We start from the raw sequence: 26,788 nt of genomic DNA on the forward strand, positions 1-26,788 counted from the left end.
TTGGGGAAGCCTATGGAGAATTTCCCTCTCAATTACCAGTAGTAAGGGTCATTTCCTACTCCTGTTTAGCATCTAAAAAGAGCTTCCAGGTAATGCCAAAGAGACAGAGGAGGACAATATCCTGTTCTGTGCAAACCTCTGAGTTGTAGAATGTGATGGTGCATTTAAAATCTGACCGGATAATAAGAGCCATTTCTCCAGTTGTAGAAGAGGAAAAAAAAGTCACCTGGAAATTGTCCAAGGGCCTAGCTCAGGATGTACCGAGAACTGCTGCCCCTTCCCAGGGACTGTGCCAGCATCACTAGCTACGGAGCACCCCAAAGGAAAGCGAGGCTGAGAAACTGTTCAGTGCTCATCTCACCTCTGAACAAACTAGTACTGTTTATACGCTGCTAATCCAGTGAGCTACTCACTAACCAGGCATGCATATCACTGTTCAAATAGAAGCTTTGACATTGCATCTGTTGCCTTCTTACTTGTGACTGTACAAACCACAAAGGTGGTCACTTCGACCGTCTTCAATAATTCAGGGGCATCAGTGGAATGATGACGTCCACAAAACAAGAGATAGGCCAAGGGGTGATGAGGAATGGGGCTCCCGGGGAAAAGCAAGTAAAGTCCTTGATCTCGCGGGAAACCTTCCTGTAAATATTTCCAAGGTAATAAGAGAGAGGGAGAAAGAGAAAATGCACAATGACAATGTATGTCAAAACACTGTCACTCAAAGTGTGCGTTTCAAAAGGTTAAGAGGAAGAAAGGGCAGAGACTGTGTATAGAAATTTTCAGTCGTGTTTTCAAATCACTTACAGGTCTGAGGTGCTGAAAGGTCTGTAGGCTGGGGATTTATGCATAATTGGATCATTCAAAAACATATAAATGGCTGCCAGAGCAAAGTACAATGTTCACTTTTGAAAACACAAAAAAAGCTTTGTTTTAAGTAGGCTGAATCGTCTAAAGTTTAGTTTCAGTGAAGCATGTTTTTGCTTTGGGTGTCATTATTTAGTTTGGCATCCGTGCCAAGGAAACCTTTTTCTTAACTTCAACTGTTGTTTTTCTTCTGCTGCTACAACTGTGAAAGTCGAGGCGAGATCCCGATGCTACGTATTTAAATGAGAGCTGGCTCCCTGTTTACCTTTGATTCTGATAAAGGGAGTGGGGAGCTCTGGGTCTTGATGGCCTGCCAGGACTTGTAAAGCTGATCGTTGTGTGCCTTGTCTCTCGAATAATCTGGAAAATCAAGTTTAGCTGGTTTGATCAAAGAGCTTGCAAGTCAGTTGAGAACGCTTGCATGCAATAACTATAGATACTGTATACATCGACCAGCCAAAGGCCAGAAAGCTAATAGCCTTGCCAGAGATAAAGGATTATGTGCGTTAGGCTTGTGACTACCAAAGAGGGAGTTCTCCACGTTAATATTGATGCCCAAGGTTTGTACTGGGTAGACGTTCAGATGAACAAAATACTCTAAATCTTGGAGACTTAAGTGATGATGAGAACGTGTACAAAAAATCCTGCTGCTGTCTGCACGAGTGAATCTGGTGGGGAGTGAGGGAATCAACCATACACTTCCTACCAAGGGTCCCTTACCAGAGAGGAACGTCATTTCAAAAGAGTTGCAAGGTGAGGTCGCCTTCATTTTGGGCAGAGAGGGGAGTCCTTTTGCATCTGAGATTTCTTGCGGCCACACCTCTAGAGACAAGACGGTTCGGAGTGAGATGGATGTAGGAGGGCCTGGCACGCATCCTGTTTCAAACACCCTCCTTTGGGGCAGGTTGCTCACGTGTGCAAAAACTTGAGTCCTCTGCCAACCAATGATTTCCTGGATCTGAAAACTATCTGTCTTTCTGTGATACATTTGAACAATTAAAACTGAAAAGGATTTGCTAGGCTTCTCTGTAACACCTCACTGTGTCTTGCAGACTGATTTCAGATCCTGATTTGGTGAGACTTGCTCAAAAGATAGCACTTTTCTGGGCAAGACCCTGGATTGCTAATTGCACATTCACCCAGTCTTGCCCTTTTTAGGGATAATTATTAAATAATTTCCTAGTTGGTGAGCCATTGATGCACCACTCAATGCCCTTGTGTGAATAAAGAATATTGTGCATTCCTGCAAGAAATTGTCATTTTGACTGATTACGTTTTCCTTAAAATGGACACTACTTCAGAAAGCTACTGAGAAGCCTCATGAAATAACTATCAGGTAAAACTTTAAATACACACACACACACACACACACACAGGCACTTTGAACATTGACCTGGCATTAAACTAAATTACAGGTACCGTGGTGACATATGTGAACGAATCTGCCAGTACAAGTCTCCAAATATTATGTGCTGTGCACAATAACAGACAATACATTATTCAAGTTTTGTACTAATTATAGAAGTATTTTGTGGCTAAGAATCAGCGTATTAAAAACATACATTCTTGCTAACTGCACTGCCAGGAGTGAGAAAGAAGAGAGGTGGCTCTCAGGTTTCAGAGGACTATTCTTAGCTGCTTAGTTATTTTCCTAATCGCATGCATTTTTTTTTCAGAGGAAGTTCCAAGTCCACAGCAGTAAACAAGCTCCGATTGTGTTCAAATGGCCATCGTGAGGTTTGCTTCTTTCTGTGTTGTTTTTCCTTCTCACGCCACCAAATTTCACTTCTCGGAATCAGGACCCTGAACCAAAGTTAAACATCATAAAGAAATTTACTCAGTAAAAGCAGACTTTGATTGAGCGAACAGCATTTTTACAGTGCAATCTGCATTTTTTCTAAGTCCTGGTGGAAAATCCCATATGATGGAGTGATACTTAAAGATTTAAAAATAAACATCGTTCGTAACACTTTCAAAAACCGAGGGAAAGGAACCGAAGTGGGAGATGGGTATATCTGACCCACCAGTCGGCTGTCTTCAGTAACAAACCTGGACTTTGTGGGCGGCTCTGCTCCTCAACCCCTCAGTCCTGCCTGGTCTCCAGCTCTCAGGGCCAATGCCTGCTCTCTGCCCAGCAGGGAGTGAGGCCACAACAAACTCTCCCAGCCACCCGGCCCTCTTTCCAAGACGCTACTTCAGCTTCTCCCCATTCTGCCTGCCTTTGGCTGCGCCAGCTTTCGCCCAGGTTTTCCTCTTTAGCACATCCTGTCTCAAGACCCAGCTATTGAAACAACTTCATCAGACTTTCTCATGAGCCCAAGGTTCTCCTGCCCTGCTCTTAACCCAAGTGGCTGAGACACAAAAGCCCCTCTGTCACACTTCCTGATGGGTCATATCCTCTTAATCCATAAGCTGGGAGCTTCCCTTTCTCTTGTTTTCTGGCATTGCATGCTGGGGATTTGTATAAACAAGAGAGGGATTCAGTGTCACTCTTTCTCATTTGCACCTTGAGAGGCTCTTCCTGGATGAGTGAGAATGAGGTGAAATTACAGTGGATTTTCCAGAAATTATATTCCCCCATGATGGTACAGAACATTTGAGCATTCTTGGTCATGTGTGCGCACTGGAAAGATTTTGAGAGCCAAGGTTGAGTCATCGCCATGTGGACCCACATTTACTGAATTTGCTCTGTATTCTAAATTCTGTGCTCAGAGGAGGCAGTTTGGTTTCATGACCCCCTCTTGGTCCCTCAAATGCTGCCTGTTGGCTTTCCATCAAACTTGCCCTGCTCTCCTTCATTCTAAAACAAAAGAAAACTAATCCAATCAACACTATCACTCGCTTGTCAACTCTTCGCTGTTTTCTTGATCACCCTAATTTCTTCTCTTTCTTCTTGGACTCTTTTCATTTCTTAAGCCTTGCTATTGTTTTTTGGGGGGAACAACTTAGCTAGCTCTTTGGGGGGAACAACTTAGCTAGCTCTACTAGTATCAGATTTAAATTCTCTGTGTCTATATCATTTTGCACCACCTTCCTCATCATCCCCAGCAATGAATCATTCCATAAATACTTGTTGACATTGTCCACCAGTAATATTATTTTTGATATTGATCCCTTCTTTCTCTCTGCTTTTGCTTCCCTGTCATCAACTCTCGCTCAGCTTTCCCTCTTTGGTAGTTTTTTGCATTTATGATCTCCCTTTTAGTACCTTCCTTCCTGAGTACTCCTCCTCCTCCATTCCTGATCTTATCCCTGCCTTCATGGGCTTTGTCAAGAGTTGTTCTTTCTCCTTTGTTCACTGTCTCTCATCTTTCTGTCCTCACTTGAAGAACCTGCTATGTATCCCTTATCCTAACACTCTTCTCCTCTCCTCTGATGTGAAGAACCCCACATGGAAAAAGTCATTCCAACTCCAAATCTATCAACACTTGCAATAGCAGTTGAAAAGCAAAAATATACCTTGCCTTTCCTTTTAGAAAAAAATGCTTTCTGAACAGCTTCCCAGTATTATTGGAAACAACAGAATTCCATATTTACTCTGAAAATTGTAACTTCATGTAAGTTCTGAGGCTTCACCACGTTTCCCATAGACTCAGTAGCCATGTACTCCTGAGCCTCATTTTACAGATTTTCTCCCTTCCTGTGGACTGACCTGATGGTTAGGCATTGAGTGGAGGACCAGTGACTGTTTTCACCACACACTTGAATTTATTCTTTTTCTATATATATGATTTATTTATTTTAACACCAGAGTGACAGAGAGAGACCATCCCCAGCCATGGTAGACATCTGGGGAGTAAACTAGAGGATGAAAGATATTTTTCTTTTGCTCTCTCTCTCTGCCTTTCAAATAAATAATCTTTTTTAAAAATTGACACCTAGCATTTCTTACAGGAAGTTTTCTTCATTTTATATTAATAATAATTTCTATTTTCTTATTTTAAATTCCCCCAATAAAAATATTGAGTCTGCCATCAAATGGCATACTTCACTTTTGATCATAAATTTTAGATTGTAAGTTCATCAGGGACAAAGCTAATTCTGAATTTTTTTAAAAAAATGAATATTTTGATAGACTCAAGTTAGGAATAGACTCAAATGAATATTTTAGACTCAAACTGTACTGAATCGTCATTACTTTTTCTTTAAACTTTATTTTTATAGCTATTTCCCTGCAAATTCTTCCCAAATCTTTACCTTAAAAATTCTTCCCAAATCTTCACCTGAAACCAAGTGCTTTTCCTGAGTCACAGATGGGGATTATAGCTGCCTGCTGCTCACCTCTATTGAAAAACACCTTGCAAACAGTGGATCCAAAATGAGGCCCTTCTCCAAATCTGCTGCTCATCTGGATCGCAGCCTATAAGAACTCAGGCATGGTGAAAGCCAAATGCTAGGGAGGCACCAAGGTGGAGGGACAAACGTTGCCTGAGATGGTCAAGAAGGCTTTACCTGTAGACATATACTGGAGTAGAGTTTCGAAGGATGAACGGAAGATATCCCAGAGGTAATTTCAGACAAAATAAAAGAACCTGATGATGGCTGATCACAAAGCCCACATAGCCTCTCCCTCATTTCCATTCCTACTCTCCACACCCTAGTTTGGTTTTTCACTATCCTCCAGGCTGGTCCTTGAGTCTGAATCTTCTCGTATCTTCTGTCTCCAACCCATTCCCCCACATAGATTCATCTCTAATCGCTCTCTATCGGGACTGTGTTCCAGTCATAATTGAATTGTTCCATCTGATCTCTTCTTTGTTTGGAAAGCCCTTTATTCTGTCCACCTGTGGAAGAGATTCTAACCACCATTCACTCTGAAGCCTTCCTCACTCTCCTGAGTCGAATCAATTGCACTTTTTTAGACCATCCTATCACATAGCACTTGTCACAGGTAGACCTAGATAAGGTTACTTCAAAAAGCTTATGGAAAAATGGGATCAAAAGGTAAGTTCATTTTAGTGCAAGCAATTCCTAAAATGCATGTATAGTTTTTTTTCATAATACGCATTTTCCATGTGCTTTAGGAAGACTCCTTGGTATTAGACTTGATTGTGTACTTGCCTACCTCCCCCATCAGATTATGAAGTCCTTAAGGACCAGAACCATAGCTACCTGTGCTTCTCTAGCGATGCCTAACACAAATGCAGTACCTTGAATGGGAAAGGTTCTCCAGTATTACCTGTTAATTTGAGTTGAATAAACTTTTCCTGAATGAAAAAAATTACACATAATTTCATCAACGTAATTATAGCTAAGCTGATACAGGTGGGCACTATGCAATTTTTGTCTCCAAGTCTCAACTTGCTGTTGAATCATTTGTAGATTTCCTGACAGGTTATTTTTTTTCTTATTACAAGGATTTAGTGGTGTGAAAATGTGGTCTAATAATGGGACTTACTGTAAAAGTAGTTCCTTCATTTTGTTATCTGTGTACAGTAAAAGTAGAAGCTGTGCACGATTCTCCTATCAATGAGAAAAGCAATTCAGCTTTAGTGTGCTTTTTTTTTTCATTTGCCTCTTGATGCCTTTAAACCCAAAAAGAATGATTTCTCTCTCACAGAGGTGGAAAAAATTTCATGGGAGATGAATCTTGCGCTGCATTAATTTTATGTCCCAAACTAAAATAGTCAATCATCTCTGAAGATAAACTGAATCATGCAATGCAGATGGTCCTGTCTTGTACTAAATTTTCAATAACTTCAACTTTTCTACAATGAATAAAGGCTATCATGGTAATACTACTTCAGTGTAGCCATAGCTGGTTGAAAAAATATGAAATATTAGGAAAATCTTATTTACCTTGGCCCATTTTCACTCGAGATGATAGAGATGATAGAGACTACGACACCTTAGCTCCTCTGTTTGGAGGATTTTAATGGATTGGGACCACCTGAACCAGTAAAATATTTTCAGCCACTTTCTGGCATTAGCCTTAAGGTAAATTCTATATTATTCCTGAGTCACTCAAATCAGAATTTGACATAGATCATTTCTGTGCCTATGTGAAAGACTGATGTTGGTATTCACTTTCACATCTTATTTTATAGCCAATGCCTTTTAGATTTCAAAACAAAACCATATGCAAGTAATTCTGATCAGAAGTCTAAATTAGCAAGTAAGTCTTTGTTAACTGTATGTTGATTAAAATATGCTCTTTAATTTAGAAGGCCTTTCTCTGTTCCAAGGATTTAAGAGTCCTGTTGCTCACTGAATTATGGTCAAAATGCCTGGAAAATTGACATGAAAATTTAATAGACTCAAGTGAAAAGCTATGATACAGACTTTTAAATACAGTTAGTATGGTTCAATCACAAATCTCAGTGATTTAATCAACTATAATAGTCTCTAGAATTGAGTTTTATATAATTGGCATAAATCTTAATATGATATGCTTAAAATACTAAATTTCTCATTTACTAATAAAAGTGAGTTTATCATTTAAAATGAGTCTCTTCAATGTAGATAGTAGAAAAAGTTCTGGTTTCTCAAACAATCAGATCTGAAAGGCTTATCTTAAGATTTATTTATTTATTTGAAAGTCAGAGGTACACAGAGAGAGGAGAGGCAGAGAAAGAGAAAGAGAGAGAAGTCTTCCATCTGATGATTCACTCCCCAGTTGGCTGCAATTAGCCCAAGCCGTGCCAATCCAAGGACTTGGGCCATCTTCTACTGCTTTCCCAGGCCATAGCAGAGAGCTGGATCAGAAGAGGAGCAGCCAGATCTCGAACCAGCACCCATTTGGGATGCCAATGCTTCAGGCCAGGGCATTAACCCACTGAGCCACAGCGCTGGCCCCAAGGCTTATCTTTCTGAAAAAGTCTAGGTTCTTAGTGTTTTACAACATTGCTTCTAGCACACTCAATGCCTGAGCTACTTGCCCCAGAAGTCCTGAAATTGTGTCCACTGTGATTATCCCATTGACTTTGTTCTGAACATGTAGTGGAGGAATTCTGTAGCTCCAAGGAAAACAAGTTTGGCCTTTCAAGCATATTATCCCATTTATCTGAGGAGTATGCTATTTCCCACTCTGTGCCTAGTAAGATGAATCAAAACAAGTAGAAGACTAGATCCTTGACATCCAAGAAGACATCATAATCGTATAAAATGACAGACAAGAGATAACAATAACTGTGAGAGTTTAGGATAAGGAGGAAAGGAGAAGTGGAAAGAAAGAAGAGCATTTGACTTCTTTTGTGAGTAGCACCAGGCATAAATTATGAAACCCTTGGGAATCTCCCTGGTGTGTTTATGAATCAAAAAAGAGCTACTGGCTGGCAATCCAGAGTTTCTTGAGACATAGTAGAAACAGTGACACAATTAGGTGTGGGGAGGGTGTACATGTGGTGCAAGGAGCAGACTGGAGGGGTGGGAAAAACCCACCAGCTTTGCAAGCTGTGCACCTGGGTTTGAGCCTGTTCTCTGAACTTTACACAGTGCCTGGGTCTGTGCTACGATCTCAGAAAAATGGTTTGAACTCTGTGAGCTTCCATTTATGAGATCAGCCCTTTCAAACCATAAAGCACTTTAAAAATGCAAGATGAGAAAATCGTTATTAATAATGTTATTAGTGATAGTAAAACATTCACCTGTTTAAAACCCTCAGGAACGGCTCTTCACACTCAAAATCTGCACTTAGCAAAATGTCCTAAGCTCAGCTGGGTCACCTAAACTTTCTTTTTCCTCTTTGTCCCTCTCATACCCTCCCTCCCTGCCTTCCATCCTCCCCCCTGGCCGATTGCAAAACTTCAATTCTCAGCTCCATCATCTCTTGAGAGATGACTTCTCTAAAGTTATCTAAAGTAAGATTCCACTGCAGGTGTTTGATTTAGGGTTAAAAGGTCAGTTGAGATGGCCATCTCCCATGTCAGAGTGCCTGGGTTCAAGTCCCAGCTCCTCTCTCGATTTTCGCTTCCTGCTAATGCAAACCCTGGGGGACAGCAGTGATTGCTCAAGTATTTCTGTTCTACCACCCATACAGGAGATCTGGATTGAGTCTCCAGCTCCTGGCTGGGACCTGGGCTGTTGCAGGCTTTGGGGGATTGAATTAGTAAATAGGGACTCTGTCTCTTAAATGAAAATTTTTAATTTTAAGTAAATAAGTAGAAATCCTCACATTTCTCTGGATTCCATTCGGGCCTCACAGCACTGATGGCAATCTGAAATTACTTTGTTTAGTTATTTGCTTCTCTGTTGTGACCTAACTTCTGTGTCATCATTGTTTTTTCTACTTTACTGTATCATTCTCATTCCCAATGAGAATTTCTTTCCCAATTTCATTCCCAAACAAAAATGTCTTGACCCTGTCTGTCCCTCTTCAGTTGTTGCTTCCTGTCATTGAAGAAGTCATTGAAAGGCCTCCTGGGCTTGTGAACTCTATTTTCTGCTCCCTCTCTCCTTGCCTCTTACACTTCTCCAGTCAGGCCTCCATTGCCATCACTCAGTGAAACTGCTCTTCCCAATGCTACTAATGATTTCACACCGCCAAATCCAATGGACAGGGCTCAGTGCTCCTCTTGCTTTAATCAGTAGCCTTTGACAACACTGATCATTGCATCTTCCACACTATGTTAGCTGTCCTTGGCCTCCTAGGCTCTATTTCCCCTGGTTCTTCTATGACCTCACAGCCTTCCTTCAGTCTGTTTTGTTAGGTCCTCACTAGCTTGGAGATTAAGAAGTTAGGCTCAATCTTCAGGCCTCTCCTCTAGGTGTGCTCATTCCTCAAGTCATCCGATTTAGTACCATGGGTTTAATAGCATCTCTACACTCATTGTTCCCAAATATTGATTTTTCAACCCAGAGAAATTTCTTCTGTGTGTCTCATGTTGGGAGTCACAGAAACAATTTAAAATGAACCTTGATCTCTTTATTTCTACATCACAAACCACCCCCCAAAAAGCAATGACTTAAAACAGCTTCTTTATATCACAAATTTGGTTCATCTGGATGATTCTTTGGCTTTTCATGGCACCAACTAAGGACTGACAGGTAGATAGATTGGTCTAGAGGAACAAGATGCTTCTCACTTATCTGCAAGACTAGTTAGATAATTTGTGGGGCTAAGTATGAAACTTAAAAACTCAGGTTCCTGTGTTCAAAAATCATTAGGAATTTCAAGAAGTCAGTAGATTTTATTTATGTACTTGAAAAACAAAGTCACAGAGAGAAGGAGAGACAGAGAGAAAGGTCCTCCAACCTCTGGCCTACGCCACAATGGCTGGAGCTGGACTGATCCAAAGCCAGGAGCCAGGAGCCAGGGGCCAGGAGCCAAGAGCTTCTTCCAGGTTTCCCATGTGGGTGCAGAGGCCCAAGTACTTGGGTCATCCTCCACAGCTCCCACAGGCCATAAGCAGAGAACTGGATTGGAAGAGGAGCAGCTGGGACACAAACTGGAACCCATATGGGATGCCAGCACTGCAGGGAGAGGCTTAGCCCACTAAGCCACAGGCATGTACTTGTGGCTTGTCCATCGTGGCTGTCTCACAGCAGCACATGTTTTACTTGATAGCTCACTTACTCATAGAGTACATAGAACTTGCAAAGCTTCCTTAAACCCAGACTCAGAAATCACAGAACATCATTTGACTGATGCAATTGAAAATTGAAGTCAGTAGGACCAACTCAGTTCCAAGGGGAAGGGAATTCTGAGCTCTTACTATTGCCTTCAAGGCCACGTATGATCTGGTTTACCTCCACCTCCCATCACCTATAGAATGTTCTAGTAGTATCTCCCCTTCACTCTGATGCAGGTGCATACACTCTTTTTCTTGCTAAGGATATTTTGCTTTCCCTTATGCTTACATCACTCTGTTCTTTTATTCCTGAGTGGCTTGCTGCTTCTTTCCTTCAGCTCTCTGACCAAATAGTGTCTTATTTGAGAAGTCTTCCTCAACCATTCTGCCCAAACTTCCTCATCACTCTCTGTTCCTTTACAGCCCTGTAAGTTTCTTCTTCATATTTATCATAGCTGACACAGTCTATAGTTACTATTCATTAACTAGCCTCCTTCTAAGCAGGGACAATGGTGATTATCCCCTCTCTTACAACCATGCATGACATATGAAAGATACTCAGCACATTCACTAAAGGAAAGAACGCCTCCTTTATCGGCTAGAACTGTATCTCCTGCATGCGGTAAATTTTTTGAATTATAACAATGAATGACTTTCAGTAATTATGATGGTAAACTGAAGAGTGTTTGATTTTATAGTTCCTGAAAAATCACTAGATGTTTTCCAGCCATGAGATGCCGGGTAAACTCTAGAGAGTCCATGGTGGCATTTTGCTTGTGGCAGTGTGCAGAGTTGCCAGTAAGGTGTGGCTATCATGACAAATCACCTGTCAGATCTCTACCTGCAGGGAACATACGTGTCCATTGGTGCCAACTGCGGTGCTCTGAAATCTATCTCAAACATTTTCATCAAGGCCATGTTTGCTCTCCCTGCACGCAACCCATGCCACATGGGAGGGCTAGGCAGGCAAGTCCATTCCTAAGAGGCATGGGGCCCCTCTGACTGGCTACTTTACCTCAAAGACTCAACAACCTTGTCAAAGTCTGCTTCACAGTAAAAAGATTGCACTCAACCATCGTTCCTTCTCTCTCTCCTTTACTTGGGGTTAAACTTCCATCATCATCTGATAGTTCTCCTGATCTCCCTGGACTCCCTCCCATTTTCCCACGGGCATCTCCCCTAATAAATTTCTTGTTTTTGAATAGAAATTGATGTTACTATCATGTTGCATGGTACCCTTTGACGTCGCTGTGTCCATACCCAAGTGCACCACTAGGGACTGCTCCCAGCCATCTTCCTCTCTCCTCTTCCTTGTTCCAAGAGTGCTATTCCCATTTCCTTATCCTTTAACTGGATTATGTATTCATGACTGCTAATGTGTTCCCCTGTAGTAGGATGCCTAAAAATAAACATATTTAACCAACATGAGTCAAGGTGGAATTTCAGGTATTCAAGTTATCCAGACGATCCCAGTAGAAGAAGGCAAACTGATCAAGGGATGATACTTTCAGGGATAGGCTATTGTGACACTCATTTGGCCATTTCGTATTAAGCAGAGACATATGAATTACATTCTTTTATTCACCTACTGATTTGCTACATCAAAGTATACATATTGAATGATGACTATGAACTAGGTAAAATGGAATGTGTGCCAATTCTGATAATGAAGTAGAGGGCATTGAACATGGAGTTCCAAAAATCTTGAGTTTGGAATACAGAAGAAGCCTATAACAGGGCCAGCACTATGGCGTAGCGAGTAAGGCTGCTGCCTGCAGTGCTGGCATCCCGTATGGGCTCTGGTTCAAGTCCCGGCTTCTCCACTTCTGATCCAGCTCTCTGCTATGGCCTGGGAAAGCAGAAGATGGCCCAAGTCCCATGGAAAGCCAAGACACTGTGGCAAAAAAATTTCCTAAAGGAAAGATCTCTGTGAGTGAGATCCCAGCACAAAGAACGGGCCATCAAAGAAGGAGGTACCTTTCTCTGAAGGGAGGAGAGAACTTTCACTTTGATTATGGCCTTGTCTAAATAAGGCAGGAGTTTTGTGAACTCAAGAGGCTTCCATAGCCTTGGCAGCTCATGACAAGAGCCTTGGGTGATTACTGACACCATAAATAAAAGTGTCAATTGTTAACTCAACAACAGGCACTTGCTCCCCATGTAGGATCTCTGTCCTTAATGTGTTGTACAATGTGAATTAATGGTAAAACTAGTCTTCAAACAGTACTTTATACTTTGTGTGTCTGTGTGGATGCAAACTGTTGAAATCCTCACTTAGTATATACTAAGTTGACTTTTTTTTTAACTTTTATTTAATGAATATAAATTTCCAAAGTACGACTCATGGGTTACAATGGCTTCCCCCCCCATACCGTCCCTCCCACCCACAACCCTCCCCTTTCCCACTCCCTCTCCCCTTCCATTCACATCAAGATTCATTTTCGATTATCTTAATATACAGAAGATCAGCTTAGTATACATTAAGTAAGGATTTCAACAGTTTGCTCCCACACAGAAACATAAAGTGAAAAATAATAGATGATTTTTTTAAAATGATGATGAAATCAGATCAGACCTATTGTCATGTTTAATCCCAGTGAGAGTCAAGTTGGGAGTTGATAGTTTCTTTTTTTTTTTTTTTTTTTTTTTTTACAGAGGATCAGTTTAGTATATATTAAGTAAAGATTTCAACAGTTTGCACCCCATTTTTTTTTTTTTTTTGGACAGGCAGAGTTAGAGAGAGAGAGAGAGAGACAGAGATAGAAAAGTCTTCCTTCTGTTGGTTCACCCCCCAAATGGCTGCCACGGTTGGTGTGCTGCGCCAATCCGAAGCCAGGAGCCAGGTGCTTCCTCCTGGTCTCCTACGTGGGTGCAGGCTCCCAAGCACTTAGGCCACAGCAGAGAGCTGGACTGGAAGAGGAACAACCGGGACTAGAACCCAGCACCCATATGGGATCCCGGCATCTCAGGCAGAGGATTAGCCAACTGAGCCACGGTGCCAGCCCATAAGTTGATCTTCTGTATATAAAGATAATTGAAAATGAATCTTGGGGCCGGCACTGTGGCACAGCAGGTTAATGCCCTGGCCTGAAGTGCCAGCATCCCATATGGCACCTGTTCTAGTCCTGGCTGATCCTCTTTTGATCCAGCTCTCTGCTACGGCCTGGGAAAGCAGTAGAAGAAGGCCCGAGTCCTTGGGCCCCTGCACCCACGTGGGAGACCCGGAAGAAGCTCCTGGCTTCTGGCTTTGGATCGGTGCATCTCCGGCTGTTGTGGCCAACTGGGGAGTGAACCATTGGATGGAAGACCTCTCTCTCTCTGCCTCTCTTTTCTCTGTGTAACTCTCTGACTTTCGAATAAATAAATAAAATCTTTAAAAAAAAAAGAAAATAAATCTTAAGAATGGGATGGGAGAAGGAGTAGGAGATAGTATGGTTTGTGGTGGGAAGGAAGTTATGGGGGGAAAACCGCTATAATCCAAAAGTTGTACTTTCAAAATTTATATTTATTAAATAAAAATTTACAAAAAAAAAAAAAAAAAGATGGCCTAAGTCCTTGGGCCCCTGCACCCACACGGGAAAACCTGGAGAAAGCTCCAGGCTCCTGGCTCTAGATCGGTGCAGTTCCGGCCATTGCGGCCAACTGGGGAGTGAACCAGTGGATGGAAGATCTCTCTGTCTCTGCCTCTCCTTCTCTCTCTGTGTGTAACTGTGACTGTCAAATAAATAAATCTTTTTTTTTTTTTAAGAAGCCTACAGCTAGCTGAAAACTTCTTTGAATTTTCGTTACTTTAGTCTCAGAGTCTGGAGACCCTCCCCGGGTCTCCCAAGTGCATGGCGCCTCAGCAGGGAGCTGGACTGAAGGGCAGCCGGGAATCGAACTGGCGCCTGTATGGAATGCCGGCCTAACCCTGCCACAGTGCTGTCCCAGAGACGGATTCTGAAGCATAATAAAGTCGATCAGGTGGTCTTGCTATCTTGTGCTAAGGAACAGGAGATACTGAGAAGGCAAAAGACTTGTCCTAATCCTCATGATTATTGGCAGAGTTGACAGCAGAAGCCGGGCTTTCTGATTCTTCTGATTCCTAAGGCAACGTCTGGTAGCCAACAGTGGCAGAATTTCCCCCATGACAATATCTGCCTGGATAGCAAACAGCAATTTCAAGTCGGCCCTGCGATCCAACATTGTCATTCCAACACAGCCCTTTTGTCTAAGGGAAGACTCATCATTCATTCCATTCCAGGCGGAGGAAACGCTCCCAACTGCCCGCCATGGCTCTGAACCTGCAGGTACAGAGACGGATTCGCGGCAGGTTTCTCGAAATGTAGTCCGTGCTCTTCAACCACGGTTGATTCCGTTTTTGTCTTCTCTTTTGTTTGTCTTCCTTCACCCGCCAGGGTATTTCCCTCTCTCCCGTTCATTGTTGTGAAATTTCCTTCGTATGCTATGCTTTTGAATCCTCGTCATTCTGAAATGTCACGCGTAATGGTATTTATTCTGGCTTGCAAGCAGCTCTCCTCCATCGTGGCCTGTCCCGCTGTGCAACATTTTGTTCAGCTGGTTGATTTGTCAACTTGGGATGCTTGAATATAAAATGCTGACGTATTGCCGGGTGATAAGCTGCCATGTCACTTTCTAATTGGGTGACTTGAAAATAAAAGCTTAAAATTCTCTGGATCATTTCTAGTGTCTGTTTAAACGTTCTTTCTGGTAAATCCCATTGGTTGCTGGCTGACGTCAAAACATGCTGAGCCCTTGTCTCCTATGTTGTTTCTACTTAGTTGTGCCTGATCAGGAAATGCCAGTTTTTCTCCTTCCTGGTGTGGGATAGTCCATCCCTGGAAGCAGTTTTTTTTTTTTTTTCTCTAGCACCACTTTCCTTTGAATTTGTCATTGCCCTTCTGAATCTGTTTTAAAATTCCATGATGAAATGCTGATACTTCCGGGTCTTGCCAGGGTTATTAAAGTTCTTTAAGTGGCCAGACCTTTGCCAACTCACAATACTGTTCTTAAGGTTTGCTGTTCTTTCACCGCCCTAAAGATGACCGACACACGGTGATTCCTTCTTGAAGAACTTCCCTCATTTTCCTTCTGTCGGTCCCTGTTTTCTCAGTTCCCAATTTGGGGACAATTTGAAATTTCATTTTTGCCACGGCCACTGAATGTCCGGTTGCAGATACCTGTTTTGATGCCCACTGCTTTTCCTCCTTCTCATTTACAAGGTAGACTTGTCCCAGTGCTTGCCTTCTTCCCATTCCATCGTCTTTCTAGTCTAGGAACTTATTTCTTCTGTTAGCCCCTGCCTTTCCAGCAAATTTAGGTTTCCCTACCGCATGTTCCAGGCCTTCTGCCTGCCAAAAGGCTCTGTTATCTCCCATTTTGGAAACTCAGCTGCTCTCCTGCTGCCTGTTATTTACTTTCTTCCTTGCTTGTCGAATTTATCACCTGCTGCCTGCTACCCCTTCTACCTCCATCTCGTCTCAGCCTGGGCTCTTCTGCTTCCGCCATGTTTCTGAAACATGGGAAGCACCTATGTCAAGGTTGACAATGACCTCCTAGGGACAGGACAGTTCGGGGGCTTTGACACGTTCCTCGACATTCCTGAACACTGTACCTCATTATGGCAGCACCTGTCTCTGTAATACTTTGTCCCATGTCCCACGGCCTCTCCTTCTGTTCTTGTCTGTTTCTTGCCTGCCTTCTCTGCAGGCTCCCCCCATCCCTTTGCACCCCTCTGAATGTGGGGTTGTATCACGTGTAACCTCTGCCCCCTGAACCTCTCTAGCTATTCCTCAGTAGTACCAGTTTACATCTCAACTGTGAAACAATGCAAACTAAACCTCACCCAACCCCTCTAAAACCCAATACTCCCCCACACTTCGCTGTTAATAGGATCACCACTTCCTAAGCTAGAGGACCCCAAAGTTTCAGGATTAGATGTGGAGTTCTTAGCTTTACTCCCCTAGCAGCCTGTAGTGACCTCTTATTTACCTTCTACACAAAATCTCTGGCATACCCTCCAATTGTCATTTCTTTTTATTTCTATCATCACAAGTATAATTCTGATATTTGGAGACATGCTAAATTTCATGTGACAGCTTTCTTCTTCCTACAAACTGTGTCCCTTCCCTAATCCATGTAATACCCTGTTATTGATCATTTGAATGACAATTTCTCATTGTGTCACTTTTCACATCAAAAACTAGCCCTCATTACTTAAGGACACATGGAATTCACACTTCTTGACTTGCTGTTTACTAAACAGCAATGTGCTAAGCACTTTTTTCTTATATTGTGTCACAGCTCTCTGAAATAATTTTTATTGAAATTGAGGGTTAGATACTCTGGTTTCTCTTCAGATTATAGAAATCTTTTGCATTTTGCCGGTTTGAGTCCCTGCTGCTCCTCTTCTGATCCAGCTCTCTTTTATGGCCTGGGAAAGCAGTAGAAGATGGGCCAAGTCCTTGGGCAACCTGCACTCATGTGGGAGACCCAGAAGAGGCTCCTGGCTCCTGACTTCGGATCGGCCCAGCTCCAGCCATTATGGCCATCTGGGGAGTGAACCAGTGGATGGAAGACCTCTCTCTCTGTCTCTACCTCTCTCTGTAACTCTTTCAAATAAATCAAATAAATCTAAATAAATAAATAAATAAATAAATATTAAAAAATAGCTTGCTGGTGACTGTTTTGGGATTCTCCCTCAAGGCTCAAAAGCAGCTCTTACTACCTAGGTTATTTTGTCTTTCACTTTGGACTTCAACCTACTTTTCTGACTGCAAGTCTCCAGTGTTCTTTTTGACAAGAACATATCTGGCATGTATCTTTGAATTCTGTCTTCTGGTTCTGCATCTACACAGGGTCGCCTGGGACCCATCTTGACCATTCAAGCCAACATAGCTTTTCTCTGTTTTGGACATTTGTTTTCAGTATCACTTATTTAGTTCTCAACCAATTTGTTTCTGCTTGGTGTGTCTTGGAATGTTGTCCTGAATTGCTACGTGGCCCTAGTCAATTAAATAATATGAGTTGTCATCTCTTTCTTTTTTTTTTTTTAAGATTTACTTATTTATTTGAGAAATAGTTACAGACAGGGAGAGGGAGAGACAGAGAGAGAGGTCTTCCATCTGCTGATTCACTCCCCAAATGGCTGCAATGGCCAGAGCTGCACCGATCCAAAGCCAGGAGCCAGGAGTTTCTTCCAGGACTCCCAAGCAGGTGCAAGGGCCCAACCACCAGTGCCCATATGGGATGCTGGGGATGCAGGTGGAAGCCTCGCCTACTACACCACAGTGCCGGCCCCGATATCTTCAAATTTCTAAAAGTTTTTCTTGCCTGTTTTTGGACCCATTTCTCAGCTTCTACCACCTACATTCAGTGCTTTGCTCATGACACATACTTATTCCATGGATGATGGATCCCAGGGCATGCTTTGGTAGGAAGCAGGGTTAAGGGTCCAGAACTGGGAATTGAATCCAGCCACTTGGGACATAGGAATTTTCAATAGTACATTATCTGCTAGGCCAAATGCTTGCCTTCCTCTTGCTTCATAAATTTTTAGAACTCCTTTTATTGTACCTCTTAGTTTAAATCTCCTCCTTTATTTCGTGATATGAAGGTAACCAATGAGATGAACTTTTTTACAGGCATTAAAAACTTAGCAAGGCCAAAAAAGAAAGCATAGTAAGCACTCAAATAATTCAAAAATAGAAATAAAATAAATATACTGGAGCCGGTTTTGTGGTGCACCAAGTCAAGCTGTCTCCTGCAACATCCAACTCCCCTATGAACACCAGTTCTAGTCCCAGACGCTCCACGTCCAATCCAGCTCCCTGCTAATGCCCAGGGAAGGCAACAGAAGATGGCTCAAGCACTTGGACTCCTGCCCTCCATGTGAGAGACTGTGATGGAGCTCCAGGCTCCTGGTTTCAGACTGGCCCAATCCCAGCCATTGTGGCCATTTGGGGAGTGAACCAGAGGATGGAAGACCTTACCCTCTCTATCTCACCAAACCTCCTCTCTGTAGCACAGCCTTTCAAATACATAAACTCTGACTTTCAAATAAATAAGTCCTTTAAAAATAAAATACATACATAGCATTTTACCTCTTTATAAATTTCCCTTTGGTTGGTCTTAATAATATTTGATATTTCAGGAAGAGGATCTCTGAAAAAGCTTATGAATGATGATAAATCAGTTTTTTGAAAGTGAGTAAAAAAGCAGCTCTTTCCAGGTTCTGTAGAGTCTCACCAAAGCAAGCCAAATTTCCCTGATAAATATGACATGAAAATTTTTCTTTAAACTTGATATGACCTATTGATTTGTTAGGACACTGTCTGACCTGAAGAATGAGTTAATCATGCATTCTAATTGTCACTATTTTGCTGCCATTGTTTCTCATCCATTCATCCCAACTTGTCCCAATCCTTCTATCCTTACTCCAACAGCTTCCCTTCAAGGCCTTTTTCTTGGCTTACACTTCTCCATAACCATCCATGTGGTCGTCCTGAATTTAGGCATCATCCTTCAAATCAATTCCAAAATTACGGGTCTAAACATCTCATCAGCTGTCTTTCATAGCTCCCGTGGCTCCCTCTTACCCTGTTGAAGATTCCTCGGAATGTAGTTTAAGCCCTGGAGCCTGACATGCAAAACCCTTTGCCATCTGACTCATTTTTTTTTTTTCTCCAGCCTCTTCTCTCCACACTTAAATTCTTCCTGCTCATGCTTTGGCCTTCAATGTTTAGATTACCAATGTTTTTATGCCATCACCATTTACAACACCGTAGTTGGAAACAAAATACACCAAACTATGCAAACCGTAAAGACCAGTTTTGGAGCATGCAAAAGTTCCCATATGTAGGTAGATGAATCTGTAACACGTGGTGCTGCTTGCTAAGCGCACGGTTTTTTGAGACTAATGTTCCCCATGCAGTGTCTTCCCCACAAGTCCCAATGAATCTTTGCCTTAGAAAGGAAAGGCGCCTGGCTCACAGCAGTGGTTAGCATGCAATGAACAAGCTCTTTAGGGATTTGCCCATCTCTAAAAGACAGAGAACAAATTCCTCCTGTTTGTCAGGTTTCTGTGAATTTATATAAACAAGTTTCCCAGACATTAAGGTACGAAACTTAGATGGAGTGATAGAAAAACATCATGGTACAAAAAAGGCATTCAATTCTCTTGGAAACACTGTGCTTCTTAAAGGCATAAACACTAGGCACAGAAAGTTCAGTAATCCTGTTCCTAAGGGCAATAATAGTTTTTACATTACAAAATCAAACGGTTGTTCTTTATTTGAGGGCTGAAAATAAAGTGCCAGTTTGGAGAGGAAACAAAGTGTAACCAAGTCAAACACTGGCAGCTGAATGGAGGGTCAGTCCTTGCCTGCACTTAGCAGCCTTCATCTGAATGTTCTTCTAACATCTCCAGCCTTGACTTTCCATTTGTCCCAGGCCGCATATCTTTGCCAATGGTTGAGATTCCAACTTAATCACAGAAATCCATCAGCTCACTTAATCCGCGGCGACTTTGGCTATCCCTGCGTGTCCTAAAAGGAAGCCAGGATTCTGCACTCAATTTAGCACTGTGGTGAGGCTTTGCCTGTGAGCCTGTTACCAACCTCTAATGTTCTCACAACACGGTGATATTCATAAGCCCTAAAACGAGACCTGACAATCACATCTTTAGGAAGGAAAAGGGGGATGAAACAAAGAGACCGTTCTTTGCCTGGCTTCGTTTACATGAGCTCACATAAAAATAACGCCCCGAAGTAGTTGTTTTTGAAAGCAGTAGAGATTACTGCTACCGTATTGCAGCTTGGAGCACTTAGAAGTGAAGCTTTTTGGCTGGGTCCTCATAATTAGTGGCAGAACCAGGATGTAAACTTGTAGTCAAAGGACACATTCTTTCCCTGTTGGGTCAACTGCACCCCAGAAAAGGAACCTGGGTCTCTTGTGATGCAGCTGATTTTTAGGACATAAGAAACCCACATATGGAAACTGATGAAACTGACTCCCAGCAAGACCTATGCACGCACGCGCACACACACACACACCGCCTTACATCTTGGTTCATGAAATGGGCCCTGCAGAAAAGAGTTTCTGCCTCTCATGGCTGTGAGCACAGTTGTCATGAAGTTTACCTTCTGAGTTCTAGATTTCGACTTCTAGAAAAGGAGTTTTTAATTCAACACATATCACCAGGATACGCAGAGGCAACAATAGGACAATATCAAGGTACAGAAAAGAGATTACCAGAAAAGTCAAGCCACTCCTTGTTTCCCCATTGCACAATGTTTTGAGCCTCACATGAAATCCTTTCTTTTAGCATTGCATTGTGAGCAGGGAAGTACAAAGGAATTACTCTTGTATCATTTCTGATACCACAAGTTCAGACCATAATCCGTAGTGGTGTCTTCTGTGATTTCAACAACCACTGGTAAATTCAAACATCCACATTTCATAGAACCAGGTAGTCCAGAATGGGCAAAGCCTGAAGGATTCAGCACATAGTGAGTGCTCACTGGGAGACAGAAATGTCCTCTCCCTTAGGCCAAACTAGGAAACCCTGGCAGGGAATCCCATACAAGAGCTCTGGGGCCCAACACAGGATCTGACGTACAGCAGATGATCCCTATAGTGGCTCAGTACTAGAATGAGTAAGTGAATGAGTTGAATGAGTGAGTTACAGAACTGTATTTACAAACAAAGCCATAATACCTTTTTATTGTAAAAGGAAAGAAAGGAAAGGAAAGAGGAAAAAAAAAGAGAAAAGAAAAGAAGAGAAAAGAAAAGAAAAGAAAAAGAGCATCATATCACCATACGATCTTATTTGCATAAGTATAGGAAAAGGTATGGAAGAACCTATACCTGCTGACCTTGTTTACCCCTGTAAGGTTGGCCTGGATGAGGGAGGAAGACTCACTCTGTACTCTATAGGTTTCTGGTTTTGAGTGTTTTTTTGTGTGTGTGTATGCTTGTGTGTGTCACATTGTTTTACTTTTGTGACATTAAAACATTCTTTTTTTTTTTTTTTTTTTTTTTGACAGGCAGAATTAATGTGAGAGAGAGACAGAGAGAAAGGTCTTCCTTTTCCGTTGGTTCACCCTCCAATGGCTGCCGCGGCCAGCGCGCTGCGGCCGGTGCATCGCGCTGATCTGAAGGCAGGAGCCAGGTGCTTCTCCTGGTCTCCCATGCGGGTGCAGGGCCCAAGGACTTGGGCCATCCTCCACTGCCTTCCCAGGCCACAGCAGAGGGCTGGACTGGAAGAGGAGCAACCGGGACAGAACCGGCGCCCCAACTGGGACTAGAACCTGGGGTGCCGGTGCTGCAGGCAGAGGATTAGCCTAGTGAGCCATGGCACAGGCCAAAACAAATTCTTAAAATGCAAAGAAAGCAGCAAGAAAGAAAGAGACAGAGAGAGGTCATCACTGGTCAATAAATCATTGGCCTTTTGTTTTTGCTTAGATATCATTCTCCAAATGATCTCTAAACATTCATTCATTCAACAAGACGTACATTTTCTGCACAGGAAAAATAAGTCACACACATTAGGCTATTCCTCCAAAATCAACTACATCTTATATATAAATAATACCATAATATATAAATAAATATAAAATATTATAACTGCCACTAATTAGTCTCTGATGTTGTTTGAAACCAGAAATCAAAGCATAATCACACCCTACTTAAGATCTTCTAGTAACTGCCCGTTGCAATTACAACAAAAATCAACTGTGGTACATTGCTATAGAATCCCTGCTTGATCCAAGCCCTGTCCTCTTTTGCTCTGCTCCAGCAATACCAGACTTTAACCCTACAGGTTCCCTCTGCCTATGGTGCCCTTGCCCCAAGTCTACCCCTGTCTGGTTTTCTCCCCATCATTTAGATTCACCTGAAATGTTACCTGCCCAGAGGGGTGGCATGTTATCCACATAATATTGCATCTCAGAGGGATGCAATATTTTACTCTTCAAAATCTTGGTGGGCATTTATTATCATATTAATTAATTTAATATTGTTTAATATTCCAATCCATTGTTAAAGTGTCAACTTCTTGAAGACAAAGAACTTTTGATTTTGTTTATCTCTGATCTCAAGGCCTATGCAGTATCCAGCTCACTTCAGCCCTCAATAGATTCCTGCTCAGTGAATAAAAGCAGTGTAGACTTTGACAAATATGCATGAAAACTCAAACAAAACAGAAAGCATCAATGTAACTGATGCTACTAAACATTTTCATTATGACTCAAATAAGAGACAGAGATAATAAATTCAGAAGACGATAAGTGCATTGCTGGGGGTGGGCACTTGGTGCAGCAGTGGGGTTGCTGATTGAAAACCCACATCCCATACCAAGTGGGAGTGCCTGGGTTCAAGTTCAAGCTCCAATCCGGATGCCGACTTCCTGTTAATATGCATCCTAGGTGGAAGCAGGTGATGGCTCAAGTACTTAGGTCCCTTCCACCCATCTGGGAGACCTGCATTGAGTTCCTAGCTCTCCCATTTGCCTGGCCCAGCCCCAGCTGCTGAAGGTATTTGGGGGAGTGAATCAGCAGGTGGAAGATCTCTCTCTCTCTCTCTGACTTGCAAATAAATAAAAAATGAATGGAATATGACCCTGATTCTTGATTTAATGACATATCCATATGTATGTGGCAAAAGATTCATCAAACTTCAATGGCACTTACTTTTGACAAGGGATGAGATGATGTCTGAGTTACTTCAAAAAGTTTACAGAAAAATGAAATTAAATGGTAAGTTTATTTTGATGGAAAAAAATTTTGAAATTCAGGCACAGTTTTTTCTAACACACATTTTTTATGAATTTCTTGAAGACCCCCTCGTAAGTGGAGAAGGTGTGAAACAGAACTTCGATGTGTTATTCTAAATGGGGTTGTGTTGTTCAAATATGAACTTCAGCCATCTAGTTCAGGGGGCAATTCAATTCAGTCAATGAAGGGTAGTTATCTTTATTTTTTTTTTAAGATTTGTTTATTTATTTGGAAGACAGAGTTACAGAAAAGCAGGGGAAGAGAGAGAGATATTCTCTCTGCTGGTTCACTCCCCAAATGGCCACAACAGCCAGAACTGATCCGATCCAAAGCCAGGAGCCAGGAACCTGGAGCCAGGAGCTTCCTCTGGGTCTCCCATGTGGGTGCAGACGCCCAAGGACTTGGACTATCTTCCGCTGCTTTCCCAGGCCATTGCAGAGAGCTAGATTGGAAGTGGAACAGCCATATCTTGAACCAGCACCCATGTGGGATGCCGGCACTGTAGGTGGCAGCTTTATCTGCTATGCCACATCACCGGCCCCAGTTAACTTTATTTTTCAAAAGATTTAAGTCACATGACATATAGACTATGTACTGGCGAAGTTAGTAAGTTGAAGTTAAATATTTTTTTTGCCATGTCATGGCTATGCTGATGAAAACTCTAAATATTTAGTAACTTGGAAGGAAGTGGGCTTGAGAATACATGAAAAGTTCTGTGAAGTTGTTAGACTTGAGCAAGGCATTGAAGAAAGGGTTGTGTTTGAACAGTTGCAGATGAAGTCACTCAGGCAAGGGCCGTTGCCTTAGCAGATTCATGAGGATATGAACATACATGTCAGCTTCAATTATTTTTTTAGAGAGAGTAGTATATATACATAAAGTTTCGAGCAAAGAAAATAGCACTCAAGATTTTCAACATGAAATTTCTAACATCGATTTTTCAGATTAGGAGAAAGAAATTGTTAAGTTAATAGGTAAAATCCACTCTAAATAAGGTAATGGGGCAAAATGTTAAGAGAAACCATCATCTTTTGGTCTGAAGGGTAATGTGCCACAAGTCACTGATTTAAACTATAAGAGTGCCCCATCCAAGACTTAATAAAATATACAGGACTTGGAAAAGATCAGAAATGTCAACCTGATTTCATGATGGCCTTAACACAGCAATGTAGTTAGGCAGAGCTGGACAACGTCTTCTGGAAAACTTCCGAAATGTAAAGCTCTAAATAACACTAGACTTTTTAAAGAAATGACAGCTTCATTGATGTATAATTCATATATTTAAAGAGTAAACTCAGTGGGATTTGGGGGAGCATTCACAGAGTTGCACAGCTGTCCCCACAATCAGTTTTGGAACATTTTCATCATCCGCGAAGAAACCCCTATCCACCAACAGTCACTCCCCTCTGTCTCCTAGAACCTTCACTTGAAAAATAAAAACAATGGCATGTAGAATCTAAGGAAAGGAATTTGGGGTAGCAAAAGATAGAAACTAAAAAGAGAAACAGCAATTGGCAGGTAGAGGTAGGAAAATAAAAGCAAAGCTGTACATGGACAGGATAAATGAAGAGTCACATTTTTCACCCCAAATCCATGTTTCAGCAAGCATTCTGCTGGTGCCAATACCAATATGAGCTCATTTCCATAACTGATAGTCCTACTTGTACAAGGAGGGAAAACATCTGGCATTTAAAGAGTATAATATCAAGACCTGTTTAAACACAACTTGCCAAAATGCACTAAAGATGAAGCCAGGAGTGGAAGTTTAGCCATTTGGAGCGCCTGTGTTTGAGTATTGAATCTGCTCTTGAGTCCAGTTTCCTATTTAAGGGGACTCTTGAGGTAATAGGTGATGGCTCAAGAAGTTGCCCTTCTGTCACCCCGATTAAGTTCCTGGCTTCTGGCCTTGGCCTAGCCCAGTTCAGGCCTAGTCATTGCAGGCACTCCAGATGTGAACCAGTAGATGAGTTTTCCGTCTCTCTCTCTCTCTCTCTCTCTCTCTCTCTCTCTCTGCCTTTCACAAACATTACCAAACTCTTGGTCACAATTTTGTCCATTACCACCATAGAATGTTTCATAACTTAAGTTACTGACATGTCCAAAGTTTAGTTCAGAATTCATTTCTACAGCCCAAAAGTATCCTCCAGTCTTGATTTTCTAAGATATGAAAAATAATTCTACAACATTTTCCATCACATTGTCAGGAGTAATATTTTGTATAATTCAAGCATTTTAACCTGAGAAGACTTCTTATTTTTACACTCTTCTCCCACATCAGATTCAGTAATTTAATAAAGTTCACTCTTGGACAAAGGGTCACAGAAAATTCTTCCTGTGTCTCGGCCTCACAACCTCACACGTTTAGGAAACACGTTGAAGCTAATGTTAGCCCACCCAAGTTGAAGGCTATGACTCAAGTGTGGCCAGCTGCAATCTAACTCTCCTTCACTGAAACTTTTGCACCTTTCAAGACAATAAAAGTCTAACTCTTTGGAGATAAGACAAGGAAAAACACCTAGAAGTAAATTTTCCATGAGTTGGATTTTCCCTGGTACTTTCTCACCTTTTGAGATGATTAATTACCGCTGGTTTGAAAGGAAAAGAAGTTTGTGCGGAGCTGGAAAAGTCTACATAATATGGTAGAAATGCATGTGGGATACCAATTGTTAAGGAGGGTTCTCTTAAAGACTGTGTTGCTAGGTAGTTGATAAATAAAAACAAATAAGATCGACTGTAGAGGAACCGAGTCTGAACATGACTTCTTGGACAAGGAAATCAATAAGATGCCAGTCGGTGAGGTAAGAAGAATGAGATTAAACATGCAAAGTTTGCTTGCATTTTTTTTTTCAAAGAAGTTATTACACAAAGACAGGTACAGTGAGAAGTCACTGATGTAGAAAATGGGAAAGCAGGAAGACGAGAGAAAGTTTGTTTTAAAGGTGGGGTCAAAGGGAAGGCTTGAAGCTGTAACACAACCTGTCTGTATATTCGTTCCTCTGCAGTTTGTTCTGTGCAGTGGCCTCAGGCCCTTGCTGAACAAATGAGCTATTTGTAGAAAAACTGTACTTTGGAGACTGAACCAGATTTCTCACTGCTTCCTACAAGATACAAGGACAACAGATCTGTGAACAAACAAAGTGTGCTTGGGTGACTACATTCACCCGGAAAGGGTCACTCCTGTAGGCAAAGATGCTACAATAGACAGTGCCTCTTTGGCTGCAATGTTTCCCAGCAGTCTGGTATTCAAGACTTCTCCCAGTCACATCCTGACAGCTTCTCCAGAGGTAACTTCCATGCTTCCTGCTACAAGCTAATTGCTTCATGTGTCCAAATTAGCGGGTTCACTATCACCCCTACCAATCTCAAAACACGCACTGCTGCACTTGCCCATCTGGTATGCTTCCTTACCTCTTTCTGAATCTGATTGATCCCCAGAACTCTCTCAGGTCTGACATCATGGTCAGCAAAAGTGATCTTCCTGTGCTAGTGTATATCCATCCTCTCTGTCCTAAGAAATTGCCTGCCTCCAGCAGTTCATTTTATTATTAGCATTGTTCCCCATTCAATCTGACTATAGACTCCTTAAAGATACAGACTGAGAAACATTCATTCACATCTTTATCTCCCTCGGGGCTTAAC

At 42.0% G+C, this 26,788-nt stretch overlaps 1 long non-coding RNA gene across 2 annotated transcripts; it reads right to left on the reverse strand.

Annotated features, from left to right (window-relative positions):
- Positions 1-286: 286 nt before the first annotated feature.
- LOC127492118 (uncharacterized) lies at positions 287-25,821 on the reverse strand. 2 transcript variants are annotated; one of them, XR_007921179.2, is made up of 5 exons: positions 25,713-25,820; positions 6,266-6,330; positions 2,430-2,670; positions 1,588-1,689; positions 287-1,227 (listed from the first exon to the last, which is right to left on the reverse strand). It is a non-coding gene; the product is annotated as an uncharacterized lncRNA (long non-coding RNA). The 2 variants fall into 2 exon arrangements; XR_011379128.1 differs by lacking the exon at positions 6,266-6,330 and having other exon boundaries at positions 25,713-25,821.
- Between the last annotated feature and the right edge of the window lie 967 nt (positions 25,822-26,788).

Source organism: Oryctolagus cuniculus, chromosome 9 (assembly GCF_964237555.1).
Source record: "Oryctolagus cuniculus chromosome 9, mOryCun1.1, whole genome shotgun sequence".
Taxonomy (NCBI): Eukaryota; Metazoa; Chordata; class Mammalia; order Lagomorpha; family Leporidae; genus Oryctolagus; species Oryctolagus cuniculus.